Genomic DNA, 12702 nt, shown 5'->3' with positions numbered 1-12702 from the left:
TTCCCCAGTTGATGAACATTGCCTTGTTTTCCAGTTCTTTGCCACCAAAAGAGAGCTGCTATAAATATTTTGGAACATGTAGGTTCTTTTCCTTTTTCTCTGGGAAACAGCAATGGTTTTGCTGGGTCTAAGGGTATACACAGTTTTATAACTCTCTGTGTGTAATTTCAAATTGCTTTCCAAAATGGTTGTATCAGTTCACAGCTCCATCAACAATGTATTAGTGTCCCCATTTTTCCACATCTCCTCCAACATTTGTCATTTTGCTTAAAAAAAATTTAACTAATCTGAAGGGTATGAGACAATATCTCAGAATTGTTTTGGTTTGCATTTTTCTAATTAATAATGATTTAGAGAACATTTTTCATATACTTATTTATGGCTTTGATTTCTTTATCCAAAAACTGCCTGTTCATATTTTTGCCCATTTATCAATTGGGGGAATGGCTCTTTTCTTATAAATTTGACAAAGTTCTTTACATATTTTAGATATGATATCTAAGAGACGCTGTGAATATACCTCCCCCAATTTTCTGCTTTCTTTATAATTTCAGCAACACCTGTTCTATTTGCACATAATCCTTTTACTTTAATATGCTCAAAAATATACATTTTACATTTCATAATGCTCTCCATCTCTTATTTCCTCATGGCACACTTTAAGAAAAGTTTTAAATGAGAATTCTTAAATTTTTAAAAAAATTGAAACAACCATTTTAAATAATAGGATTTATGTAGTATGATCAATTGTAATTGAAAGACCTGACATTACTTAATCCTACATAGATATGAATACATATGAACTTATAAGGGTATTATTCTCTTTAAAAAATTTTTGAAAACATTTTAACTTTATATTTATTTTTTAACTTTGATTTCCAAATTCTCTCCTTCCTTCCAGCTCTTCTTCAACTCACTGAGAAAGCAAGTAACATAAAACTAAGGATGTTCTAAGGTAGTTGTTTTGGAAATTTATAGACCCTCTTCTCCCCAAGTTTACGGTGTGTGTGTGTGTGTGTAGATATAGATATGTAGATACACATACATATGTGTGTATAGTCATATCTCTTTATATCTCTATAAAAGCCTTTTATTTTTATAGATTTAGAGTTGGAAAGGACTTTACATGCCATTTCTCTAACCTCCTTATTTTATTGCTGAGGAAACAGAAGCCTAGAGGGGTTAAGTGATTTGCTAGTGTCACACAGGTCAGAAGTCAGTCACCTGTGTCATTAAGGCAGGATTTGAACTCCAAGCTAATGCTCTTTCCATTGTACTACACTGCTATAAACTGCCTGTCTAGACCAGAAGAATGAAGAATGAGACAATTCAGAGATATTGCTGATAAGTGAAAAAACAACAACACTCAACTGGGTGTCAGGAGATCTGGGTCCTTATTCTAGTTCCGCCACAGTCTGACTATTGGTGTTACCTTTAATTCTTTGTGCCTGAGTTTCCTCAGTTGTAAAACGAAGATTGACCCAGACAATCTTAAAGCTTCTCTTCTTGTCTGATTCTTTCTTCCTTTTCTTTTTTGGAAGTGAATTCATTAAAAAATGTCAGTCCAATCGACTAGCTGGTTTTAAGTAGACCAGAAGCCTGGTTAGTTGACCCAATATTTCAGTTTTTGGTGGCCAAGTTGGGATCTTTAAATGCAACCTAGTCATCATCTAATGAAGGCAGAGATTAAAAATGGAAGCTCAAATTAATTCAGTTTTCAGAAATCCATGAGGCAACAAATGTTTCAGTAGAGGATAGGGTTGGGGCTGGAGGAAGGTATTTCTTTGTGTTTACAAAGGAATTCCAATCTTATTTAAGGTACTATTACAAAAAGGCTGTTTGACAGTTTTAACAGCTGCTTGAGACAAATCATTCTTATGCCCTTTTATTTAGGGACTGCCAAACTAAGGAAAGTATATTTTGAGATTCCTTAGAAAGAGCTGTTTAGTCAATGGGTTGGGAAAAGCCACACTCTTAGCTCTCTCAGACTTCATAGAGATGAGAAAGACATTGGTCCATGGCAATGTCACAAAATTTGGACAAAGCATTTGACATAGAAAAAGAGACTGTTTAAACCCGAGATAAAATATGAAAATCTCTGTTCACTTATTGTCACTGGAAATATTTGCTGATCAAACCTAAAATGAAACACAAAAATCTCTGTTCCCTTATTGTCATTGGAAATATTTTCTGGTAGCGAGATCCCCATCCCCCTTTATTTCTTAGAATTGTGTAAAATGAATTTATAACATGTAATTCCATTGATAAAAGATTGAACTAATAAATACTTCTTTAAAAAGGCCAACCACTTTTTAGAAACTAAGGAAAGTTACCAGCCTTATCTTAGTTCATTAGAAACCAATACAATTGAGCAATGAAGCTGCAACTTAAGAGTCTTAGTAAGTAGCCTGAGATGTTGAGAAGTTAATGACATGTCTACGGTCATTCAGCTTCTTTGCAGAATCAAGACTTGAACTCAGGTCTCTTTGTCTCTAAAGTTGGTGTTGGACTATGCTCTTTCTCAAAAACACAGAAGCAGCCATATTGTTATAGCTCTAGTAATGGGTTAATAACTTACATATTTAATAATAGTAAAACATAATTTATTACTATTATTCTCCTCAGTGCCTTCACCTCTGCCATTGTTAGTTTTGATTTAACTTCCACATTTGGGACAGCTGTAGGTTCCATTGAACCAACCAGCTGAACTATATTACAAAATGGTCTTGACGTTCCAGCTTCCCCAGATGGTCCTGGTTGGACACAAAGGGTAGCAGGGTAAGTGTGATTTATCTCTCCATCTTCTCACTATCTCAGGCACCGCAGGTTCCATTTTATTAAAAGTACCAGACAATTCCTGGTGATGTATGTTCCTTACTCCAGCTGGCATTTCTACTGCTCGCCCAGTGTGAGACTGGTACTTCATGATAAGGATATAAAAGATATTATTTGAGTCAGATCCACCAAGGCCAGTACTTTGTCTTTAATGGCTAAGCTACGGGATGGTATAGCCAAGTAGGATGATTGTCTTCCATGACAAATTTTCCTAGAGCACTTTGAGTGTTTTCTTTGCTCTCACCCTATACCCTCCGGTGTGTACCCTACCGTATGTATATTGTTATTTGTTTACCTCTTCTAGGCTTAGCACTGCTCTGCCCATCATTTAAGAGAATGCGAATTCCTTGAGGGCTGGAAATAATGCTTTCTCCCTAACCCATCATTGAATGCTTGGTGCCTAGCATAGTTCCTTCATAAATACAGATATTTTTTTAAACTCTTACTTTCTGTCTTAGTGACAATTCTAAGACAGAAGAGCAAAGGCTAGACAAATGGGGTTAAGTAATTTGCCCACCATCACACAACTAGGGAGTGTCTGAGGTTTTGAACCCAGATCCTCTCAATTTCAGGCCTGCTGATCTATTGCATCTAGCTGTTCCTCCTTCATAAATATTTGATGAATGAAATTCATGTCAATATTAGTGAATCTCAACCAATCCTAACTACCACATGAACATGATTTGACCAACAATTAATAGTTTAAATCCTTGAACATATTTGTATTTTGTACTATTTCTGAACCACAACAGAAAATTTTTAAGTGCTTACTATGGGTCAAGACCTCTGCTTAGTGCTGGGGCTTATATTCTAATAAGGGAAGATAACATATTGAGAGTGATGGCCAGGATTAGGGTGATTGGTTAGGGAAGCCGGTGAGATGGTGAGTTGAGTCACAGAGCAATGAAAGAACCATGCTCTTTCCAGGAATGAAACCATTCATATGATTCTTTTTCTTTTTTTTTTTAATTTAAATTTTTATTTTTTAGAAAATTTTTCCATGGTTACATGATTCATGTTCTTACTCTCCCCTCTACTCCCTCCCCATAGCCAACATGCATTTCCACTGGTTTTAATATTTGTCATCGAGATATGATTATTTTTCTAAGAGTTGGAGTTGGAGGTAGGGCTGGAGAGAGAGGGGAGGCACCACTGGCATTGCAGCATGAGTGTTGTAAGCACTAGCCATCATCCTGGGTCTGGGTCAGGCCTTTGAGAGTAACTAACAAGTCCCAAACGATTGCAGCCAGATGTGAAGGGTTGTGTTTCCTTGGGTTTTTCCTGAAATTGTCTCCTTTAGTCTTCACTGTAATTCAGATGCACCTGGATTTAATGAACAATAAACAAATCCAAATATCTCTTTTATGTGGAGGCAGGAGAGGATCAATGCCACATTAATTACATTGACTTATTATCTTTGGCATCAACGGCTCTTTCGTGAGTAACCGCTGAAGTTCAGAAATCATACAAACAGAATCTAGGTGTGTCCTTTAACATAGGGATGAGGCACATTGCTAAAGGATTGTCTATAAAGGCATATTTGCATGTGCGATAATCCTATTTCCCCATTGATTTGCATTATAAAATTGGAGCTGTATCCTTAAAGGAAAAAACCATGCAGATCCAGCTTTGACATATTATTTAAGGGATGTGTCTCAACAGTTCTCTGTTCTGGTTGAGTTCCTTTTTTAAAAAAAGACCCATCAGTGTGGCATGTATTTATACCACAGTGGAATGAGGAAGAGTTTTTAGGGAAAGTTGTGGAAGGGGAGAATGTTCATTCTGCATAGATAGGAACAAGAAAATTGGATCCCAGTCAGGAATGGTAGTTAAGAAAGTATATGTGGCACAAAGACAATTGGGGGTTTTTTTCCATTTAAATTGTTTTATTGATAAATTATGTTGTTTTTTTTTTTACCTTAAATTTTGCTCCCATAGAGCCGGAGTATGCATGCCTGGTTCCATGGGAGGTACTTGAGTCTAGCAGATTGGGAGGTTCTCCAATTATCCTTGTTATATATAACTATTTGTTTGAGAGGATTCTGGGAGAGGTTCTAGCTTTCACTGCTACTAAGCCACCATCTTGGCTCTGTCCCTATATATATATATATATGTATATATATATGTATATATATATATATTTGTATATGGGTCCTATATCACCACTAGATTGTAAGTTCCATAAAGGTAGGGCTCCCATCTCATCTAAACTTTGCTCCCCCTCTGTCACCTAGCAGGATGCTTTGCCTTCTTATCCCTATATTAAGCAACCTTTGTCTTGCTTTTCTTTAAGGTCCCTCTCACTCCTCTAGACCTTCCTCAACTGTATATTGTCATTATCTAATATTTATGTAAATTTGGCAGTTAGCAAATTTGAAATTGGGCAATTCAAAGTAACATTATAGGTAACACTCTATGGTTAAGAGACTTGTTCAAAGTCACACAATTAGTTAGTGGCAGGGCCGGAACCCTAATCTGGGTCTCCTGAGTCCAATTACACTGTCTACTTCTGTTTCTTCCATATTTTACAACTCATAGGGCTTTTGGGAGATCTTCAAGGTTATGTGAGTGGAAGTGGTCTGTAGAGTGTAAAGCATTATGGAAAGGTAGTATATTATTGTTGTTATTATTAATTATATTATGATGACTATCATTTTTTCAGGCATCTGTTGTAGGCTCTTCATGGCTTGTCTTTAGACTTCTTGCCCTTCCTGGGGTGATATTTTACTATAAAACTCCTTGAATTCTTTTCAGTCAAAATATAGTAGCTATAGAATTGTGTAAATAATTATTTACCTTTTTTATAGTACTTTGTGGTGTCATTATCCAGCATTATCTCACTAACATCTCATTAGAAACCAATATTAAGGACAGCTTAGGTGATTCAGTTGATTGAGAGCCAGGTATGGACCTCCTGAATTCAAATATGACCTCTGACACTTCCTAGCTATGTAACTCTTAACCCCCATTGCCTAAGTCTTAGCCAGTCTTTGGCCTTGGAACCAATTCACAGTACTGATTCTAATCCAGAATGCAAAGGTTTAAACAAAAAGGAAAAAAAAAGAAACCTATGTGGTAGTATTATTATTCCTTTTATTATAAGAAAATAAAGCCTAGGGGAATTAGCTGATTTGCCCCAAATCACAAAATAAGCAAATGGTAGAGATGAGACTGAGATCCAGGTCTTTTGAATCCAGGTCCAGATTTCTTCTGTGTTATAAAATACAATTTGTAACATAATCAGTCAGAACTGTCCACTTGGTCCCTGAAGTCACTTACAAAGATTGGAATGATGCTGATTGATTTGTAAAAAGACATTTTTTATAGTGTGATCCGTGTTTCAACTTCCAAGGCACCATGTTCCCTGTTTACACAATATACCAGGCATTGGCAACCTAGCACCATTTGTTAAAGATATCAGAGACTTGAAGGAAGTCACACATGCTATCACATGCCTTCTAGGCACAGGGAAGAGCCAGTGAAAATGCCTGAAATCAGGGGATGGAGTGGAGTGTCCAGTTCAAGGAATAGCGAGGAGTTCAGTGTCCCTATATTGAAAAATATAGCGTGGTGAGTAAATTTTAAGAAGACTGAAAGGTGGGTAGGTCATTAGGGCTTTGAACAGAAGATATTCTATTTGAGTCTGGTGCTGATAAGGAGCTGCTGGAGTTTCTTGAATAGGGTGAAGCCTATATTTTATTTTATTATTTTTTAAATTTGGATTTTTTATTTTTAATAACAAATTTCCACAGAAGTCTTCTGAAGTTATATGATCCATATCATCTCCCTCCCTTCTCCTCTCTCCACTCCTGGAGCTGACAAGCAATTCAATCTGGGTTATACACGCATTACCACGCAAAACATTTTCGTATTATTCATTTTTTAAAAGTAAATAATCCTATAAAACTCAAACCCCAAAACATATACCCAAATAAACAAGTGATAAATCATATGTTTTCATCAGCATTTCTTCTCCAACAGTTCTTTCTCTGGAGGTGGACATTTTTTTTCCCCATCAATTCCTCAGAATTGTCCTGGATGATTGCATTGTTATTAGTAGCAAAGTCTATCACATTTGACTGTTCTACAATATTACAATTACTGTGTACAATGTTCTCCTGGTTCAGCTTATCTGCATCGGTTCACATAGATTCTTCCAGTTTTTTCTGAAATCATCCTATTCATCGTTTCTTATGGCATAATAGTATTCCATCACCATCATAGAACACAATTTGTTCAGCCATTCCCCAATTGAGGGACATCTCTTTAGTTTCCAATTCTTTTTGAGGCCTGTATTTTAGGAAGATCTGCTTGACAGCTTATTGGAAGATGGACTGGAGTGGGGAAAGATTTGTGATAGCATTTCCTTTATAAGCCAAGTACCTATTATGACATTCTTTTTTTTTTTTTGTATGACAAAATTTATTGGTTCCTAGAAAGCAAGGCATGAATAAGATGGGAAGTTCCAGATGGAAGCTGGACTGTGGCAAGACAAATAATCCTAATGAAAGGGTGGAATCTTATGCTATACCCTTCATATTGATGGAGAGGGGAGGTAGGCTCTGTTTTTTCAGTAGATTATTCCCTTTGTACGTCCCCTGGACTTCTTGATCTCAAAGTTCTTCAGGATGATGTTGTATAACACAGTATAAGTATTTCAGATCTCCATGTCTCTCTGTATTGTGCTTCATCCAGTTCATGAACCAGCTGTCAGGAGTCACCCACATGTGGCTGCTTTGCTGCTTTAGCCACTGCATCACCCCTTTCTGAGAAATACTTTGAGATCTGGATGTGGAAGACATCCAGCTTAGTTCAGAGCTTAGCTCAAATATCTTCTCCTGAACAGCTACCCCAAAGTTGATTCCATCCTCAATTAGGGGAGCCTGAAGCTGCAGCCACATGGAGACCAGGCTGAGCTGTTTCTTGACATCTTTGATTTCAGGCTTCCACCACCCCAGAAAGGCTACGATCTGCTCATTGCAGCTTACAGGCCCACAAGGAGAACCTTTATCTTCATCTTCCTCTTTTTTCTTTTCATCCTTGTCCTTCTCTTCTTGCTTTGGTTGCTCTTCCTTCTCTTTTCCTTTAGCTGGATCAGGGACCAGGATATCCAGGGGGGTCTTTAAGAGACTGAAATCAGCCTCATTCAGAGATGGGTCCTTCAAGAAGTCATCTAGCTCTGAAATCTTCTTGGGGAAAAAGCTTTCGAGCAGGCTCTCTGCCTGAGAACATACCTCTTTTTGGAACAAATATACCTTGACTTGGGCTTTGGGTTTGACCCTGAGGGTGGCCATGGCAAGGGGTGCTAAGGGGACAGATGGCTAGAGCATCAAGGCAGGAGCAAGGGATAAGGGGGCCCTATCATAACATTCTGGGTCATGGATTCTAGAGATTCTTCACAATGAATAAAAGGCTCTCTGGGTCCCAAAGTATAGTGGGAACATGTTCTGGAGAGGCCTCTTATTGACTATTTTATGACAGAGTCCCTCCTCCTTTGCCATTTTCAATCTAATTAGGCTATACAGGCATATCTTGGAGATACTTCTGGTTTGTTTTTCGACCATTGCAATAAAGTGAGCCACACAAATTTTTTGGTTTCCCAGAGTATATAAAAGTTATGTTTACTTTATCCTGTAGTCTATTAAGTGTTCAATAGTGCTATATCTAAAAAAATGTACATGCCATAATTTAAAATACTTTATTGATAAAAATGCTCTCTCATCTGAACCTTCAGTGACTTATAATCTTTATTTTGCGGGTGGAGGATCTTGCCTTGATGTTGATGGCTGACTGATAGGGTGGTGATTGCTGAAGGATGAGGTGGTTGTGGCAGTTTCTTAAAATAAGACAACAATGAAGTCTGCCACATATTAAAAAGATCTTTACCTTCTATTTTGGAATCAATTTTGTGTATTGGTTCCAAGGCAGAAGAGTAGTGACATTAGGGGTTAAGTGACTTGCCCAGGGTCACACAGCTAGGAAGTATCTAAGGTGAGATTTGAACCCAGGACCTCCTGTATCCAAGCCTGGTTTTCAGACCACTTACCTGCTCCCTGTCTCTTAATATCTTGCATAGTATTCTGCTCATCATATATGCTCAATATATATGTATTAAAGAATTAATTAAACTCATTTCTTCTTCCTTCTTTTCTTGCAAGGTAATCTTATAGCATAGAGAGGAGTCAGAAAACATGGATTTGGTTCCTTACTCTGCCATTTTACTAGTTGTGTGACTTTGGGTAAGCCATTCAACCTTTTTGAGTATCAGTTTCCCTATTTGTAAAATAAGGATCATATTACTTGCACTGTTTATCTCAAAGGAGGGCTGGAAGGAAAGTGCCAGAACAGCCTCCTCCTTTTCCTCTTCCATTTCCATCACTATGTCTCTTATTTGTCCCATTAGCCTTTCCTTAGCCTCATTTGTAGAGTGGAATATCTACCAGGTAGGAAGAGTGTAACAAAGTCAGAACAGACTTACTGGGTAACTGACCAATTCCGGTTCGGGAAGCCCACTTTGCCACTGGCAGCTGGATGCCACACCACTTTGTATCATACATCCTAATACCAATGTACATGTAATCAAGTTGTAATAATTCACATTTATGTAGCATACTTAGGTTTACACAACGCTTCCTTTATGACAACCCTTTGAAGTAGATTATTACAAAGAAACGCATTTAAAACATTTTTGGTCCGGAGCTGTGATTTTCATTGGTCTGCCTGTTGGCAACACTTCCAAATGCTGCCAGAACCAGAATAAAATATAATTGGGAAATATTGAACAAAATAAATAAAAATGTGATAAAGTATAGATAACAATTACGTTTTAAAACCAATTCAATAGTGGCCCACAGAGATCCTTATATAAAGATTAGTGACTCTTGTTTCTATTTGAGTTTAACACCGTTTGTGTAAGGCACTTCCAGGGAGAGGATTCTTTTTACTGGTATAGATGGCAACCATTTTGCAACTTAAATTCTTAGTTATCTGGGGCACTAGAGGTAAAATGACTTGCCTAGGGCCACACAGTAAGTGTTGGAGCCAGGACTCATACCCAGTTTGTTTGGCTTCAAGGCTGAGCCCTCTTTAAAGGTTTTAGAGGGATCAAAGGAGAATGAGGTTCTGGCTTAAGTTGAGGGGAAGTGTTTATTTCTCTTCTCATCAGTCCAATTTCCCTCCTACCTCTTCTGCTCCAGTTCTAACGCCAACCTTATCATGAAGAGTCTAGACTGAGTCTGAGGCCAACTAGGGCAGCAGAAGCTTGGATTCTTGCCTTGGATCATCAGGTTTCTGATCACTTCACTTCAGAATGGCATTCCTGCCAATGGCAGCCACACTCCCAATCTGAAGCCTCTATCAACAGCCCAACCCAATGGATTTCGGTCAATAAACATTTATGAAGCGCCTACTTTGTTCTGGGAAGTATGCTAAGCCTATTTTTCTAGAAGAATTCTTCCTGTCTCCATGGACTACCTACATACTGTGTGCTAAAGTTTAAGATCTGATTCGATCACATTGGCCATTCATCTTTCTGGCTTCAGAAGGACAAGCTCCTTCAACATTCTTGCTGCTATCCCTCCTCCATCCCTGTTACTACTCCTCATTTCTCTGTCCTTTGGTCATTAACTCAACAAAGATAGGGATGTTTAGCAAATGAGTGTGGCTATTGCACTATAGACATTTTCCGTCTCTAGTTTAGGAAAAAGTGAAAAGATCTAACTTAGGATCATAGGATTTCGATAGGGCTCTAGATATAATTTAGCATCAATCTGAGAAAACCAAGGCTTAGGAGCTGTGGCTTGCCCAGAGTCACAAAGCTCATAAAATTAAGTGTCAAAATTTGAACTCGGGTTTTTTTTTATGCCATATCCAGCACCATTTCTACCATACCACTTGGGGAAGATTGGAGTAGCACAAGCCAAGTACAGGCAGGCATGGGAGAAATGGGATTTTCTTGCCAGATACACTCTAGTATATCTAGTAACAAGTATACAAATCAGTAACAAGTAACTCTTGTACATTTAGTAACAAGATCTTGAAAACCTTTCCCAAAGAATTTCATTTTTCTTGCAGGACAGAATCTCTTATTTTGTGCAAGCGATACTAATTTTTCCTGAGACCATTCTTGAGTCTTGGTTGGTTCAGTGTTGACATCATTTCTTGGCTGACTACAAAGTAGCTCTTGGATACTTGCCTGATGGCTCATGATGGGCAACTTTGGCAAGGCGACTCAGCTGAAATTACTTGAAGGGTCTTCAGTGCCCATCCTTGTTGAATATCCTTCTCTTGTTATGGCTAAGTAAATTTCCTTTTGTTCATGGCGAATGACCCTTGGGTGGTTCATTTTGTCCTGATACCAAACTAAACTGCCAGCCTACTGGCCCAGCACAGAATACTTTGCATGAATTTGACCAATTGATTCAAAGATAGTGAGGGAAAACCAGTTTGTCTGTGGAAAACCAGCAACTAGTCTATACAGCTTAGCATATAATGTCATGGGCTCTCTGGGTATTCAGTTAATTCTGATAATGCTGATGAAGAAATTGATAATTTCTCTTCCATTTCTATTTTTTGCTTTTATCATTGTCCAACTCTGATCTTTATTCCCAAATTGGCTCATGATCATTATCAGATTTATCATACACTCATCTGGCCCTGTAATTCACATTTCTCTCATGTTAATTTTTCCAGTCCCCTCTGAGGTAAGGACAAAATTTTGCTTTCTCACACAATTTTTTTTGTCAGCCTTTCTTCTTCCTCAAGGGCTTATGCAACTCAGCAGGATTCACATTCTTTATTATGGTATAATATTCTATAATGTCAAAAACTCTGGGGACACAGGCACATAACCTGGTCAGCAAGATCATGACAGAATTCCCATTTGGCAAGTTGGAAGCTGACGTGGAAAACTGAAGTGACTCCCTCAAGGTCACACAGTGAGGGAATGGAGAGTTGGCAGCTAAGCCTTGGAACTCTGCCCTTACTATCACCAGAGTGGGGCTGCTGCCAGAAGACAATTGGGCATTTCTATAGTGGCCAGGAAGCTAACCTGCATATTTTTGCACTTCTAGAGGTCAGGAGATAGAGCAACAGCTGCCCACCACACCCTGGAAACTCATCCTTGTAGCCTGTTATCATGGGAATTTACCCAGTCTGTTTCATGGAGGTTGTCCAATCTGCCACTTGGAGAAAGTCTCTGTTTTCTGACAGGTGTGATCTTGGAATGCTTTCAGTAACATGGCAGAAGCAGAGAGGAGCTAGCTGAGATGATATTAGTGGGAAGCTATGTGTGCCAGTGGTAGTTAACTAGCGTCTCCAAATATAGAATCACAGACTTTATGAGCTGGAAAGGATCTTAGAGGTCAACTAGTCCATTTAGTCCAACTAGTTCAACTCCTTCATTTTACAGATGAGGAAACTGAGCTCCAAGAGATAAAGTGAATTGCCTAGGCCCTAGGGTCATCGCTAATATGAATTCCACTTGGCAAATGAATGTTAGGGCTGGAAAGAACTTTAGAGGTCATATGACCCAAGCATCTGAGTTAATTGATGAGGAAACTGATGGCTGGAGGGATTAAATGATTTCCCCAAAGCCAAACAGTGAGTTAAGTACACAAAGATGGCAAACTGGGGCTCAGGAGAGGACTGTAGCTCACAGACTTACAGTAATTTAGGGCTAGAGACGCATTCCATCTGAACCATGGAAGGAGAGGAGAACACCAGCGCCAGAACTACCTGTTTCTGTTCCTTCTCTAATGAGGGAAGGGAGTGAAGGAGAAGAGGAGAGAGACAGAGACAGAGGGAGATGGAGACAGAGAGAGGCAGATAAAGAGAGACAAAGAGGCAAAGAAAGAGACATAGACAGAG

General features: G+C 38.5%; 1 pseudogene; it reads right to left on the bottom strand.

The window, feature by feature from the left end:
• Nucleotides 1–7405: 7405 nt before the first annotated feature.
• LOC123247263 lies at nt 7406–8129 on the bottom strand (annotated as a pseudogene).
• Between the last annotated feature and the right edge of the window lie 4573 nt (nt 8130–12702).

The sequence above is a fragment of the Gracilinanus agilis genome, chromosome 4 (genome assembly GCF_016433145.1).
Source record: "Gracilinanus agilis isolate LMUSP501 chromosome 4, AgileGrace, whole genome shotgun sequence".
Lineage (NCBI taxonomy): Eukaryota > Metazoa > Chordata > Mammalia > Didelphimorphia > Didelphidae > Gracilinanus > Gracilinanus agilis.
The sequence above is the reverse complement of the archived record's forward strand: the minus strand, read 5'-3'. Positions and strand labels throughout refer to the sequence as shown.